Source organism: Theropithecus gelada, chromosome 4, assembly GCF_003255815.1.
Source record: "Theropithecus gelada isolate Dixy chromosome 4, Tgel_1.0, whole genome shotgun sequence".
Taxonomy (NCBI): domain Eukaryota; kingdom Metazoa; phylum Chordata; class Mammalia; order Primates; family Cercopithecidae; genus Theropithecus; species Theropithecus gelada.
In genome coordinates this window covers 142,908,517-142,925,377 of record NC_037671.1, presented here as the reverse complement: position 1 = coordinate 142,925,377, position 16,861 = coordinate 142,908,517, and positions in this window count along the sequence as shown.

Here is a 16,861-nt window from a genome sequence, read left to right as displayed (position 1 = left end):
TACAACAGCGTCTATGGCTAGTGACAGCATCCAGGGGCAGCTGAGTAGAGTGGCCAGGGAGGTATTCAGCAGCAGCTTCCTATCTGACTATGTCTTTACCTTGGGTTTTGTGTGTTTTGTGAGCTCAATTTTCCAGCGTTCTCATTAGGCTTCTGAGTTACCCTATATTTTCCCAATAATTCTTTTTCTGCTGAAGGTAGTCAGGTTGCAATAAAGAATCTTGGTGATACAGCCCATAACTGATTCCTTCTCATGGAACTCAAAGCTAAGGAAAGGTTATTTTAGTCTTGTCCAATTTCTCCAGAAAATGATACAGGGGTAAGCTGCGACTCAAGTTTTAGTTATCAAATTAGCCATGTTTTCCATGCTCAGCCATAACACACAGGCCAAACCTTAACTGGTAATAGGGAAAGACACAGTTTAGATGGAATATTTCGTTAGCCAATAGGTCTTTAATTTAGGGAACTTACAAAAAATTGGATAGCCTTTACTCTGGATCTAACTTGAGAGGACCACATCTGTAGCGCTGATAAAGGTAAAACAAATGATCAGAAATCAGAGTCCACATAGAGAGTAGTTCTGGAACATCTCTTAAGGGTAGAAACTCTTTCTTCAGAGTATTATGGTGGGCTTGAGAGCTTGATCTTACTCATCAAGTAGAAAATCCTGGACTGAAAGGCAAGCATCCTAAGAATCATAACAGTCAGGTGGTTGGCTTTAACTTATGAAGATGAAAGAACAATCCCCTAAAATATGAACTTGGATCTGAATGTCTAAGTATTTACCTACTGCATTTATAAATATGCCTTATGGCTTCATAACTCAAATCTATGTCTCCATCTTCATACAGCCTTCTCCTCTGTGTGTCTCTGTTCTTTCCTCTTCCGTTTCTTATAAGGACTTTTGTCATTGGATTTAGGGCCCAACTTAGCAATCTAGGATGATTACATTTCCTTATTTGGATGCTTTTTCCAAATAAAGTGACACTTGTAGGTTCTAGGTAAACAGATTTTTGGGGGGCACCCACCATTCAACACACTATAGCACCATTTGGTCTGCCAGAGCCAGGCCTCTGTGTGAACACAGGACAGTGTCTGTGGGCATCTATGCTGACCTGAGAGCTGACTGAGCTAGTGTTGGTTGTTTGGGTTCAGTGGGGGTTCCTCCTTCTCTCCACAGTCCCCATTACTGGGAAGGTCAGGCTGAGGCAGAGCACTAGGAACATGATAGCTCATCCCACCTTTGCTCCCAGCGGAAGCTTTTCATTCGCAACTCTCTGCATGGCACAAAAGAAAAGAAAGTTCCTTATGTCCCCATTTTCTAAAGATTCCCATCCTTGCATTTATTTAAAGTATTAAAAATAATTTTCTAACTAACTCTTACTTCTATGGTTGCTTATTTTAGAGGTTCTCGTTTATCACATTTATGCATAGGAAAAATTTATTCAATAACTCGGGCATTTTAGATTAAATTACAAGCTACACAATTATTTGGCTTTACATTGTTTAAAAGCCCAATCTTTTTTTGACTCTTAAGTATGGTGTCATAAAAGGATTGGGCTTTTAAACAATGTGAAGCCAAATAATTGTGACTCTCTTTCCTTTCATTCTCAGGTCACATTTTCCCTTTCCCTTGGAACTAATTCTTGAAGAATGACATTGACTGTAACCTGTACCCACATTCATTTTTTTCCAGAGGAAATTGCAATATCTGATGTCTAAGTATTCAACATCAAGTGTTCCTTAAAATATCTTCTCAAGAGGCAGAAAAGGATGTAGAAATTACAGTCAGCTCTTGACTATAGACCACCCACATTCCCATTCTCTAAAAACTGTCAGGGGTAGGCTGAAGAAGGAAGAGGAATCAAAACTCACATCTACCAACTTTGCCACTTGTTAGGCCTCTGGAAGAAACATCTTGTGAGGAAAAGCCCGGAGTTATTGACTAACATGAATGTTTTACTGTGATCTGAACATTTTACTCTTTCTAAATTATTTGTATCTCATATGTCAGATGACAGGAAGCTGGGCTTCATTTTGATATTATAAGTTTGAAAATTCCTCAAAGACTGAAATGTGGGTATAATATGAAGGATATTAAAAATTATGAAAGTTTGCCCCTTATCTATTTCCTTGAATTCGTACTTTTCATTACATTTATTCCTTTTCTTTTTTAGTTTTTTTTAATTTTTTTTCAAGACAGGGTCTCACTCTGTCACCTAGGCTGGAATACAGTGAGATGATCTCAACTCACTGCAACCTTGACCTCCCTAGGCTGAGGTTATTCTCCCACCACAGCATCCTAAGTAACTCAAACTACAGCCACCATGTCTGGCTAATTTTTCTATTTTTTGCAGAGATGGGGTTTCGCCATGTTGCCCAGGCTGGTCTTGAACTCCTGAGCTCAAGTAAGTCACCCCCATCAGCCTCTCAAAGTGCTCGGGTTACAGGCATAGGCCACTGTGCCTGGCGTATTACTTTTCTTTTTATTCCAGAAGAGGATCATCTCCTGGCATGATGTGTGAGTCTGTGGGTGTGATGGTTAATACTAAGTGTCAACTTGAGTGGATTGAAAGATGCAAAGTACTGATCCTGGGTGTGTCTGTGAGGGTGTTGCCAAAGGAGATTAACATTTGAGTCAGTGGGCTGGGAGAGGCAGACCCACCTTTAATCTGGGTGGGCACCATCTAATCAGCTGCCAGCATGGCCAGAATATAAAGCAGGCAGAAAAACATGAAAAGGCTAGACTGGCCTAGCCTCCCAGCCTCCATCTTTCTTCCATGCTGGATGCTTCCTACCTTTGAACATCAGACTCTAGGTTCTTCAGCTTTGGGACTTGGATTGGCTTCCTTGCTCCTCAGCTTGCAGATGGCCTATTGTGGGACCTCGTGATTGTGTGAGTTAATACTTAATAAACATATATATATATACTATCAGCTCTATCCCTCTAGAGAACCCTAATACAGTGGGGATAACACTGATGAGTCACGAAAGAAATGAAAATGCTTCTTAAAATTTGTGTTTAAGAATTTGTATTAACTCTTTTACAGAACCTTATTTTTCAATATGGAAGTGTGTTTATTTTATATGATAGTTAAGCTGACAAACCCTCAACTGTTCTTCATCAATAGTGCTGGAAAGTAATTACATTCAGTTCATATTACTAGGAAATCCTGTCTCTTTGTTTTTTTTGTTTTGTTTTGTTTGTTTGTTTGTTTTTTAAGACTTCATCACTTAGGGAAAAGATTCAATCCCAACTTAGTGAATTGCACACCTACTATGGCAGGACTGTAATAATTGAAGCTTTATCATGAGAAAGCATTCATGCTTCAGACATTATTGTTTCTAGAATGTACATTGTGCTACATGCCAAGAAAATCCAGAAATAGCTATTCAATAAGAATATTTCATATCATGTTCAGGGAGCTTCCTTATTAATGTTTGCATTCATCTTATTTAAAAATAAGTTGCAAGCTTGATTTCAAGGGTTATTTCACTTTTACATAAGTATAGAATCCATTGTCCAGGCCCAAGATAAATTGTTTTCTGATTTTCTTTTTTATCAGAATTTGATGCTCTGGCTGACTAATTTCTTTAAGAGATAGTGTTCATCAACATTGTCATCTTACTTCGTATTTTTCACATAGAAATGTTTACTTCTTCTCTACAAATTGTTCTCTGTGCCCAGATTTCAGTAAATGGCCATTGGTTTATTGGTTAAAAGTTAGTCATTCACCACCCTATATATTTATGAAGGGGATAAATAATTTTTAAAACAACATGTTTTTGCTTTTTTAAAAAAGATGCTTCCTGGTGATTATGTGCCAGGTTTTGTCTTTCAAAGACATTTAAGGTGGTACCAGGAACATAAATGCGGTCAAAATTCTACCTCTGAGTCAGAAACCTTCCAATGAATCCCTTTTTCCTTAATGTAGTCAGAGTTGCTTCTGTTGCTTCAGACAAAAACAACAGTCTCATGTTCCTTCCAGTCTTACAGCGTTTATACTCTAGTGGAGAATATGGATAATTAAAGAAATATAGTAAGATACACTGTGGGTTCAATTTTGAAGCCCACGGTTTCTCTTCCACAGAAATTTACATTCTCTTCTCTAAAGACAGAGAGAGGCAAAATCTGCAGTGCCAGAAAACCTTGAGGCAGACTTTAAGACTGTCCCCAAATCCTGAGACTCAGTGTAGAAACCATGGATCAGGTCTAAAGTCCCATCTGATTCTTGGTTTCCATCAGCTTCCTTCCTGCATGTTCTACCACCTGAGACAGGGCACCCCATACTGGGTCAGCTGTGACTTTGAGGAAGTCCTTCTTTATGTTGAGCTGAAATTTGTCTTCCTGAACTTCCTCTTCTTGGTTCTAGTTTTATCCTTTGTAGACTGAACAAGTCTAACATGTGTTTCTTCTTCATTCAACAAAGCTTGCTGGGTGTCTGCTCCAGGTCAGACACTGTGCCAGATTGTGCCTAATGGGCTGCATTTTCCACGGGGTTGGGAGGGGAATACTGACATTAGCCAGTCTATTTTTTTCTTTTTCTTTTTTTTTTTTTTTTGAGACAGAGTCTTGCTCTGTCACCCAGGCTGGAGTGCAATGGTGCCATCTCAGCTCACTGCAACCTCCGCCTCCTGGGTTCAAGCAATTCTCCTGCCTCAGCCTCCCGAGTAGCTGGGATTACAGGCACCTGCACCACACCTGGCTAATTTTTGTATTTTAGTAGAGACAGGGTTTCACCATGTTGGCTAGGCTGGTCTCGAACTCCTGACCTTGTGATCTGCCTGCCTTGGCCTCCCAAAGGATTTCAGGTGTGAGCCACCCTGGCCAGCCAGTCTTTAGAAAGGAAACAAGAGCTAAGAAGGCAGAGAGCCGTGGAAGCATGCACCGGTGGACTAGACCTGTACCTCACCTGGGAGCCAGGGAAACGTTTCTCTAATAAGTGATGTTTAACCTGAGCTCCCAAGGATGAGTGGGAATTATCTAGGCAAAAGGAGAGGAGGGGAGAGTCTTCCAGCAGGGGAGAAAGTGCCACGGCCCTGGGGCAGGAAGGAGCAGGATGTGTTCAATGAACTAAAAGAAAGCCAGTTTCACTGAGGTACAAAAGCAAAGTGGAGAGACATGGGAGATGAGGCTGGAGAACAAGGTGGTGATTCTCTCATACTGGCCCTTGTGTACCATGGTCAGGGCTTTTGAATGTCATTCATTTGTTCATTCATGAATTCATCCAGTCATTCAACTGATGTTTGTTGAGATCCCTCGATGTTCTGGGTACTCTTACACATGCTTGGGATAAAGGAGGGAACAAAATGGACAAGATTCTTGCCCTAAGGAAACTTACATTCAGGTTGGGGGAGAAAGACAAACAAAATGTGTACTGTGTCAGAAAGTCATAGGTACTACAGAGAAAACAGGGAAGGAAACGGAAGTGTGGGGGTTGAGGTTTTATCTTAAGGGTAATGTGAGTGGCCCCCAAGAGTTGTGCAATAGGATAATGCTGCCATGGACAGCCAGGGAAATGCGTTAAGTGGGACTATGACTGGATGGAGATTGTGCTTTAGCTGCTGAGTGGAGAATGGATCAGAGACAGGCTGAGTAGGAGGCAACTATTCAGGTGAAAGATAAAGTGAGCTGAAATTAGGATCATGCCAATGGGGCATGGGGACAAGGGGACTGATATGGTGACATTTAGGAGGTAAATATTTCTTGTCTGGCTTGGCTAACCAGGAAATAAACATTCCTACTCATTTAAGGGCCTATATGTTTCCATTGAAAGTCTGAAAAGAACTACACCAAAACTGACTTATTTTGTGAATAAAAATATTTGTGTACATAAATATTTATTTTCATAATTGCTGTTGGGGTTCCAAATATCAAAAAATATACCAGGAATAAAAGTTGGCTTCACTGGCCCCATGTAGATATATAAATAAACATGAAGTTTCCAGGGCAAGGTCATGATTTATGGATGGATACTTCTAAATCTGGTCTAGATGTTTTTATTACTTGCCTAGGGGAAGAGGCTGAGAAAAACTGAATGTTAGTGCTTGAGCTGTAGCATCATCATTTATTCTTGCTCTATTTTAGGCTTATTTACAGGCCCAGGTGGGGAATTTCTGCCTGATGCTGGTAGCATGTTGGCATTGGTGATGGCACCTCAGGCCAAGTCTGGGGAGCAGTTGGGGGGTCAGAGCATCTGAAAACATCACTGCCTCTGAGTTTTCTAAGGTGAAAAAATAAACAGTGGAGCCAGGGTAGGTAGGCAAAGCAAAAATGAGCCCTTTAGCACTCACAGCAATTCCAACTTTTCTTTTTGTCCTGTCTCAAATACTTCTTGAGTGGTCAGAGGCACACTGCCTTTGGTCTGCAGTGAATTCTCATCTTACATCAAATTTCATGTATTTGCACTTGGACTCCATTATGTGCAAGCAGGAAGAATAAAGAATACCAATCTCAGCAGGGCGCAGTGGCTCACGCCTGTAATCCCAGCATTCTAGGAGGCAGAGGTGGGCGAATCACCTCAGGTCAGGAATTTGAGACCAGTCTGGCCAACATGGTGAAACCTCGTCTCTACTAAAAATACAAAACTTAGCTGGCACCTGTAATCCCAGCTACTTGGGAGGCTGAGGGACTAGAACTGCTTGAACCATGGAGGTGGGAAGGAGCTTGGTCTATTAGAGAAAGAGACAGGTGTCCTATGGTGAGTGAGGGGAGAGCAGAAAAATGCAGGTGTGAAACAAAGCAGGATCCAGGTTTTGTGGGTCCTGCAAACCATGGTAAGACATTTGAATTTTATTCCAGTAACCACAGGAAGACACTGGAAAGGTTTACACAGGAAAATGACAGGATGTAATTTACATGTTAAAAAAAAAATCTTGTTGTGTAGACAATGGATTATAAAGAGGTAGACAGGGGAGAGCACCTAGGATGCAGTTCCCACAGTTCAGGATAGAGAGCAAGCTGTCTTGGACCAGGGTAACAGAAGCAGTTGTGGCCAGGCATCCAATTCAGGACAGGAGTTGTAGGAGAAGCCTTACTGGTGCACTAGATGTGGGTGCTGACGACAAGAACAAAATCGATGATGCATCTGTGGTACTTGGCCTGAGCCACCAGGTAGATGGGGAGTTGTGAAGTGATAGGGGGAAGACTGGAGGAGGAACAGGTTTGGGGGGAATCAGGAGTTCTGTTTTGGACACATTAGGTTTGAGAGGTTTATTGGACATTCACATGGTGACGTTGAGCAGGCGGAGAGAGGTCTGGCTGGGGATGCCAACGTGTGAGTCATGGGCATGAAGCTGGTGTTGAAAGCAGTGAGAGTGAATATAAATTAAAAGGAGAAGCAAACTAAGTACAGAGCGGGGGGACCGCAGGGAGTTGTTATGGGAGAGAAAGAAGATCCTACACAAGATCCAGGCAGGAGCGGCCTGTGAGGCGCGGGAACACCACATGGTGGTTCCACAAACCTCAGGAAAAGCAGTGTTTCCAAAGGAGGGTGTGGCCAGCTGAGCCAGGCTGCTGAGAGGTCAGGCAGTGAGGGGCAAGAACCCAGAACGAGATGCAGATAAGATGTCGGGGCTGGGGAAGGTCACAATGCCGCCTCAGCAGGAAGAAATGGGACCTGTTGAAGGAGGCAGGGATGTCACTCCTGACTATATCTTCCTACTTCTAGAGTTAATTTTTTTTTTCTGTTGGCCAATAAATTGTTTGTTGTTTTATTTTATTTTTTTCAGACCAGCTGTTTTTGTTGGTACCACATGAAAAGGAGTTTTCCAGTCACCCATTTCCCATATCAACGGTGAGCTGTTAACATAGTTGGCATAGGTTTCTTCACTAGCTGATTTAATCATTTTAACATAACTGACTTTTGACTTGAATTCATTCACTTCATTCCTCTTGTACACACTTCTTATCACTGTGTTTTTGTGGATAACTCCTCAAAGATTTTGTCAAATTAAACCCTTTTCTCAGTTATCATCAGACATACTCTGTTGTCTTTGCAGTCAGACATGCTTGGGTTGGAATCCTGGCCTCATCATTTGCTAGCTGTGTAACCTTGGCCATTTTGTGTAACCCATCTGTGCCTCCATTAACTCATCAATAAAAATGGGGTACAAGTTCAAATCCTCCCCCACTAGGGTTTCTTTGTAAATGAGACAATCTCCACAATGCTTAACCCAGTGCTTAGCACACAGTAGAATAAATGATACTGGTTATAGCTGCAACTACACAGAAATCTATAATAGATTTCAAAAAATGCACTCGCTGAAAATTTGAACCAGGATTCTCCAAGACTGGCAGTAAGCAAAGAGTATCTAAGAGATAGACATCTTGAGGTCTGACGCCGAGGGCGAGGTTCATCCTCACCTCGAACATCTTGCAATAATGACTGCAGCTCCACATTATCCCCCAAGTGACAGGACGGTCTCCATTGTCAATTGTCAATATCAGAGGACCAGGGCTTGATTTTATAAAGGAGGCAACTGGGTTTTCTTTAGAGATGCAAATGGAAACGTTAGGTTTGGCATGTTCCAGGGATTTCATTTGCTCAACTGAAAAGAGCATTTCATCACCCTAAGCACAGCTCTCAGAGTTACATTCAGGAGGGAGGAATGTAACCTGACTGCTTTGTTCTCAGGCATTCATCTCATTCTGAACCACGGGATGCTGGGCCAAATCAATGCCTTTGGTCTTGTTATTAGTTGGTCTTGTGCTTCGCAGAGAAATTTTGGCGCCCTGAGTTGACATCTTTGCTGGAGACTGACAGCTGGAATGAGATGTTCAAGTGAAGAACATGAAGAGAAACACATCTCTTTAAAGTAAAAATAGACCTTGTTACTGGATCAAGTTATAGAGGAGTAGAGGTGGAAGAATTTTTGAATTTCCTTCCTTGGAGGAAATCTTCACCTAGTGTTCATAACTCAAATAGGACTTAATCTGTAAGCAAGTAGCTTAAAGGTGGTCTCAAGTCCACACGTAGAGATAGGTTTTGGATTTCCTTATGGTAACTCCAAACAGGAACACTATCAGGGGTAATTATGGGCTAATAGAAGGTGCCCCAGGTTATCGCGATTAACCTGGTTTCTCTTCCCATCATCTTGAGTTTGCCTCCATGGGAGGCATGGCACATGGCTTTGCTGGTGCCTGTTTTACCACACAGCTGAACATGTGAGCTGAACTAAGTCTGTCAGGATCCCTGTTTACCCCTGTTCACTTCCTGCAAGTCAGCCAGTCATGGACAGAACCTGGATTGGTGGAAAATATCTCACTTTAACCAAAACTCCTATTTAGGTTGGTTTTGGGGCCTAACCTTATTAACTTCTTGGATCTTCATTGTTAAAATTAACGTCTTTATTTATAATTTTGTTCTTCTAATGATTAAAGCATGTAAGAAAAAGGGAAAACTTTCAGTTCATTGTAATCAAGATAGCATACAAGTTGGAATTACTTGCTATATATTATAGTCTCTACATTATTCCACCTGGTCATAATTTCCCCTCAAGAATATTTCTTTGGATGAATTAAAAAGTAATATAATAATTTTGCTTTGGAATGTTGGAAATAAAAATATAAGAGAAAGGTAAATTAAAATAGCTAATGATTCCATTGAAGAAAATAATGTCCATTTTCAGGACAGATGGCATGTGCCAACTTCATTATCAGTAAAATATTTCACAGTATTCTGCTAATGTGGGAATCTTATAGTGTTGACAGGTAAGGACATTGAAAAAAAATAGTAATTTTAATCTTTTAAGGCCATGATTTGGTTTTAAAATATTGTCATTCAGGAGCCAGAGTGTTTTCATTTAATGAATATACAGTGTGATTTTTTTTTTTTTTTTTTCTGAGACAGAGTCTCGCTGTGTCGCCCAGGCGGCTGGAGTGCAGTGGCACAATCTCGGCTCACTGCAACCTCCGCCTCCTGGGTTCAAGCAGTTCTCTGCCTCAGCCTCCTGAGTAGCTGGGATTACAGGCGGGTACCACCACGCCTGGCTAATTTTTGTATTTTTAGTAGAGACAGGGTTTCACCATGTTGGTCAGGCTGGTCTCAAACTCCTGACCTTGTGATCCACCTGCCTCAGCCTCCCAAAATGCTGGGATTACAGGCATGAGCCACTGTGCCTGGCTGCAGAGTGATGTTAAAAAAGCTAATTTGATTGAATTTTTTAAAACAAATGCTCATAAAGCCTGGAGACAATATCTGAGATATATTCATGCTCAGTGGAGTTTTCTCCTTTTCTTAAATGAATTTTAAGATAAAAGATCAAAGATGGTTACAATTAGTTCTAAAGTAAAGAAAACCATTTTCTTGAAATGCTCAAAGAAGCTGTCACCATGAATGAACTAGTGAAGTAGAAAGGCCAAGCTGAGAAGACGACAGCAAATGTGGACTGCTGCAGTGAAGCTGGGTCAATCATTTTAGGAAGAAGAGACACAAATCATACGAAGGTGCCAGAAAGCAGATGCTACTGCAGTGGCGTTAGAAATAGATGGGAATTACGCTGTAGCCAGAAGAAGATACTCTACTTTGTCATGATAATGGAAATAATGAAAATTGCATTAGTACATAAAAGTCTATTTCTTTACAATGTCAAAAGTCAAGGAAAAGAGATGATGTTACAGAAACATTACAGACCAAAGGAAGCCATTCAACCAACTACAAGGGAAATTGTTGGAAGGGTGTTTTTACCAAACACACACACGCACACACACAAAACAACAACAACAACAACAAAAAACCAAAAAGCACCTCTCTAACCCAAGAGTAGGAGGCGGTGGCCCTATAATGCTCCTGCTAGAGGGTTGTAAAGAGACTCTGGTGTACTTCTCAGGACAGGTAGGGACAGCTGTCGCTTTTAAAATTTCAAAGCTGCAATGATCTTGACCTCTTGCTCGATGATTTTCATCTCCCCACATCCTTACCGCTTGACTGAGTGGTTCATGTGGCTCAGGAGGAAAATAGACACTCCTTCACCTTACAGTGAAGTTTGGTTTTCATTCAGTGGCAGCCGAATTTTTTTCTAAGGGCAGCAGCCTCACAAGTGATGCTGACCTGATACAGGCCATTGGCGAATATAGTGAGTGGCAGCTAGTGCACGTCTAGGGATGAGAAATCCCCATGGAAGCAGTGGGCTCTCAACCCCGGCTTCGGCAGTTACAGATGGACAGTTGCAGCTCTAGCGGCATGTCTGGTTTGGGGAGTCACATGGGCAAGGCCAGTGCCAACGACCCCTCTGACACTTGTGTGTAGAGTAGGAATAGCAGCGGGACAATTCCCCACCTGCAAATTTTCCTAGAAGGACTCAATCCAGAAGGACAAAAGCAATTCACCGTGGGCATGAACCACATGTTTTTTCTTTCTTCTTTCTTTGGGATTATACTTAAAAGTTGGTTGGCAACAGGGATCCTCTTAAGGACCTCTTATCCAAGTGCCTGAGAAGCTGCTCTGGGCCGCTTAGTGGGAAGGATCTACATTCTGCTCTCTGATCTTCATTTCTAGTGATCACAGAGCAGCCTTCCTAACTAAGGACTTACACACTATTGTGTTATCCGCAGAATTTTGCCAGTAGTGGATAAGGCTTTTGCTTCTCAAGGCTAAACATCTCTCTTTCTAGCTAAGCCATCTTCACACATGCCATGAAATGACTGGACTTGAGATTTGTCAACAAAATGATCTCCAATTCCTCTAGCTTTCAAATTCTGTGTCTAAACTTGTGACTAAAATGAAATGAATTTCATGTTGTTTGGAAATCATGACTGTGAATTGAAAAGCGAATAAAAAGTGAAGTCTTAGTCTTCAACTAAGGATACCAAATTCCCCACGTTGAGTTATCCTCTATCCCTGACAATTTTCCTTTTAATTAAAACGCAGCCTGATAAGCAGAATCTTGGGGAACATAAAGCAGTTATGTGATTCACTCAACCATTTGTATGCAAGTGTGACCTATTTAGCGTTTAAAATCCTATTTAATGCCAAAAACCACATTAGAGAATTCAAACAAAAGCTCACAGGGAGTCCCATAATGACACTGTTTTGATTATTCCAGTGATTAGCTCATTTCCTCTCTCTTTAGTAATTTCATTTAGAATAGTAGTCATTTTAAGAGCAAGTAGATTTTCTTATTGCTTTACTAGTTTGCTGTGAAACTGGCAAGTGGCCAACCATCTGTGAAACTGCAATTATTACTGTTACTTAAAATTTATCAAACCTCTTCAGGTGCTATGGAAGTAATTCTCCCTGCCTATAAAGAGAAGGCCAAGAAAAGCATTAACGAGATCCAACTTTGCACAAGAACAGACATTATCGCCCCATGTTTCAACCTACTAGCCCAAAGTTCCAGAACTGGTATTTGTGGACCCTGCTGGGAAAAAGTTGAGTGAATGATGGTTTTGATCGACTGCCATAGTCATCTACTCTTCAGTGCCTGGGAATCTATTTCTTCCTCTCATGAGAGCTATGCATTCATTTATGCAGGCGTTTATTTGTCATCAGCATTTCTTGAAAGGGATGGGTGTGTAGGCTTCTACTGTAATTTATGAATAATTTTAAATAATTCCAGCAGTACTGCCTCTTTTAGGGTCACCTGTTTCTTTCTTGCTTTTTTACATTTTTACACATTTAGCAATGAAACAGTGGGGAAGATGCTTGAGATACCACCACTGGAACTCCTCTCATTGCTCTACCAACCCTGGCCATAGATGATTCAAAGAAGGAGGTCTGAACAGTCAGGCTGAGGCCAGCGTGCTGCCCTCCAGCACTAAGAATCTACAAACACCCTTACCATTGTGAGCAGGTGGTTGCCTCCAGCCCGCTGTTCTGCTGCAGACAGTGGCAGCTAGTGTCAGGAAGATGCAGCAATCCGCCATGCTGCTGGCCTCCCAGGGGGAGGGCAGGACCAGTGCATTTCTTAAAGCCAGTGACCACACAGGCAGGTTCATCTGGGATGGACCAGGTCTACACCTGTTGTCCAGGCATCATTATTAAGTGCCTACTTTCACTTTTGAAAGTGTCAACCGTTGGATAATGAATTGCATACTCAGCTTACTTAATGTCCCCTTGTAGCTCTGTCATCTATTATGTGACCTAACATTTACATTTTTAACCTATACCAGCAGTATGAGGCAGTGAGTTCAGGAAGATTATTCTCCATTGTGTAAAGTAATATTTACCTTTATCTGTCCTGAAATTATTCTTCAAGCGTTATGGGATTGGTCCCAGCTCTAATGCTGAGGCTCAGTGGACAAGCTCATTTGCATGCTTTTACAGATTTTAGTTTTGTCCACACCAGGCCTTTGTCCATCCAGATGGATGGCCCTAGTCTTAGAGCCTATTCGCAGAGACCTCCACCCTGATCATTAGCTTTCCTTGTTAATCAGGCTGCAGTGGTGTTTGGAGGCAACTTGTCTGGCTGTCTGAAAAGTGATGCACAGTGGTTTGTCCTTTCAGGCACTGATGAAAGACCATCTGGTAGGGGAGGGGCTTTTCAGCTGTATTACAATGTTTTTGAATTAAATGTTTTTTCTTTTCCTTTTTTTTTTTTTTTTTTTTTACCACATAGACAATGAAAGGACCTGCCTAGCAGGTGGCTCACAGTGAACCCTCTGTTTATGCTTGCAGAAAAAAGAAAGACAGAAAAATAAACAAAAGAAAAAGAGAAGAAATCAAGGAAAAAAGGAAGAAAAGAAGGAAAAAAGAAAGATCAGTGTATATACTAAGAAGGAATATTATAAATTCAAAACACTATTTGCAGGAGAAAACAAAACAAAACTTTGCTTTGCTATTTCATACCTTGGGCCTGAATTTGAAGGGCCAAATATTGTAAGCGATTGTAAAAAATTCCCTAGAAGGGTGCATTTAAGTGGACATGGTGATTTCTTCCTTTCCAAGACGCAGGAATTTTACAGAAAAACAAAGTACTCAAGAGTAATAGAAGAAGAAAGGAACATTTTGTAATAGAATTCTTACCCTTGTAGTTTATATTTATGGTTTAGAAGCTTGATTCCTGTAAAACAAGATGTATGAGTGTCTTCCATGTGCAAGGTATTTTGCTGGGCACTGAAAATATATAAACTGGATCTAATTTCAGCTCCTGTTATTTTAGACATTACGATTTGTTTTCTTGTGGAACATCAAGACAATAAATTACAGCCTTCCTGCTGAATTTTACTTGTTTCTATTTTTCTCTCATGCTAATAGTCATGAGAATCACTCAAGTGCTTCCTTATCTTACTATTGCAAGAACTTTCAAGTTCTTTAGAAAACCCAGTTCTTTCTCTTAAGAAAACAAATCTTAATTCATTGGGGAAACATGACATACATTTATTGTATATACGATCTGAGCCCCCATCAATTGGAATTGCTGGACATTTGGACAGAGGCTAGGCTGAAGTTCAACTTTATTTCGTCTTTGATCGAAGAGCTTACTAAATGGAAGTAAACAATACTTTAGAGAAAGATTTACATTTTTTCAAGGAAAAAACTTATTTAAACTGAGTGTCACATTTCTCAAGCAAATTATTTATGTTAAGTACATGCTATTCCAACTATTTATAAAAGCAGCTCATGATGGATCTCAACCTGAGAGCACTTTATAAAGCACTTAGTGTGCTACAATTCCTTTTTTCCTGAAAAATGAATGTTTTCTTTAAATATCAATCTTAATATATAACTCAGACACACAGTCTTCTTGGCTTATTTAATTTTTGAGGTCTGATTGCAAAAATTGACAAGAACATGTAAATGTATTTACAATCTAGGTACTTATGGGGTTGCAAAGTGACAGCAGTTAGTGGAGGAGGGATGATTATAAGATGCTGTGTAAGTTCTGAGCAGAAATATGAGCAATCTCTGCTTCATAAACATTGCACTGGAAGAATGCTCATCCGTTAAGTCTGTTGTGTGCCAAGGCCAGCATACACAGAACTTTCTTCTTTTTGAGGAACCGTTTCTTGGGGGTAAATTTATATTGTCTTCCATGTGTTTTAAATGTGGGCTTGAAGCCCCAGAGAGTTCTTATGTACCCAGGTAAATAATTAACTTTGCAAACTATGAACATGTTTAATTTGGCTTTTGAAACGATAGTTCTGAGACCAATTGTGCCCTTCCTAATTTGGAAATATTTTCTTTCTGGTTTTTATTTTGACATGTACCCAGCCATCTACTTTTGTTGCTATTTCTAGCATCCCAAGGGAGCTGCTTCCATGGTTGTCATAGTGCAGACAAACACAAAAGAAAACCAAGAATTCGGTGCTTTCATAAAGCATTTATTTTTATTTGAAAACATTATACAGGCATTACATTGCCACAGCCAGTCCATAGGGGAGCATGCAAATATCAAAAATGGACAGTTTGTTGAACTTATCGGTGTAAATTTTTTTTGGTTCATATTTTCCATCTGCAGTGTTGTCAGAATTAGTGTGCTTTGTTATGTGGCTTAACAATAGAATCCTACCCATGGGGTAAAATCTGTACTGGTAGCTAGCTGGGGACTACTAAATAGTTATAAATCAAAAAGAAACCCAAAACAAACAATACTACACGCTTGTCAAAAGGTTAATAGCACAAGTTAGCAATATCTAAACTAAACATTGAAACAATTTCATGGGACATGGTGGTGCAAATTTTTCCATTGCTTGGTCACCTGGTCATGTATTTGAGAGCCTGTAGATGTGGGAAGGTCTGACCAAGGCAAGCGCTGTCCCCAGTGCAAGTTTTCATTGAGGAAGTGAGAACCACCATTTAATCTCTAGCAGGGTTTAGGAGAATTGTAGTTTGCTTTTACCCGATCAAATTTTGCACAAATTGCTAAAGTCTTATTCATTGAGGAGAGATTGATTGTGGACTTAAAAACTGAAATTTTTGCTGGTGTCTACTGAGGTTATGAAATCTCAGAAACTAAAACAGCTAAAGTTAATGTTGTCCTACTCCCATTTCCCACCCCATTCCCAAAGGATCAATGTTTTTTACACAGAAAAAGAATTTGTTCTTTGTAATTTTTTTTTTTTTTTTTTCCTGAAGGGTCAGTCTGGAACTCCTGATCTTGAACAATTCAATATATTATCAACCTTTCTAAATGGAGACAAACCAACACATTGAGGTCACCCAGGGACATGAAAGTCTCAGTACAAGGACACTGAATGATAAAGGGTATACAGCGAATTCATTTTAACATTCACACTTGGTTTCCATACAATGGAGTCAATTAAAATATCCTATAAAATAATTCAGATGGCAACCTTTAGCCATCTGTTGATTGCAAACTTTTTGGAAATTTATGTTTTTAAAAAACTTCAGTCTACTGAGTGGACTTGGAAATAATTTCATCCACTTGCTTCTCATAAGACTTAACTAAGTGTCTACAAATCAATGTCATAAAAATGAATCAAAGACGAAAACATCTGGCTTAAAATAAATACTAAAAATGCAATAAATCAAGCAAATTATTCAAACCAAAGGAATGTAAACACAAAAATAAAACCACAGTCTTTAAAGGTCTTCGGATCTGAATGGACAAAATATTCAGAGAAAGGTATTTAATTGGTTGAAAGGTAGCAGAGAGATGATGTTGGCACAGTTGTTTTGATTTGATAGAGCTTTAACGCTGATACTTTCCCCACGGAAAATAAAACATGTTTCCTAGGGGGCTGAACTGAGATGACCATTACATCTGAATATCAGAGAAGAGAATTTTTCTTCTCCATCTCCAAGGGTAAGTCCACTCACCCAGTGTAGAAGGCAGGCAAAAAGGCAATGTGGGTGCTGACAGACAGTGTGGGATGCTTTTGCCTGCCAGATTTAGGCCTTGTACAGGCACTCTGGGATCAGTCCTTCTACTGTAGTCTGTCCTTTTACTTTCCAGAGACC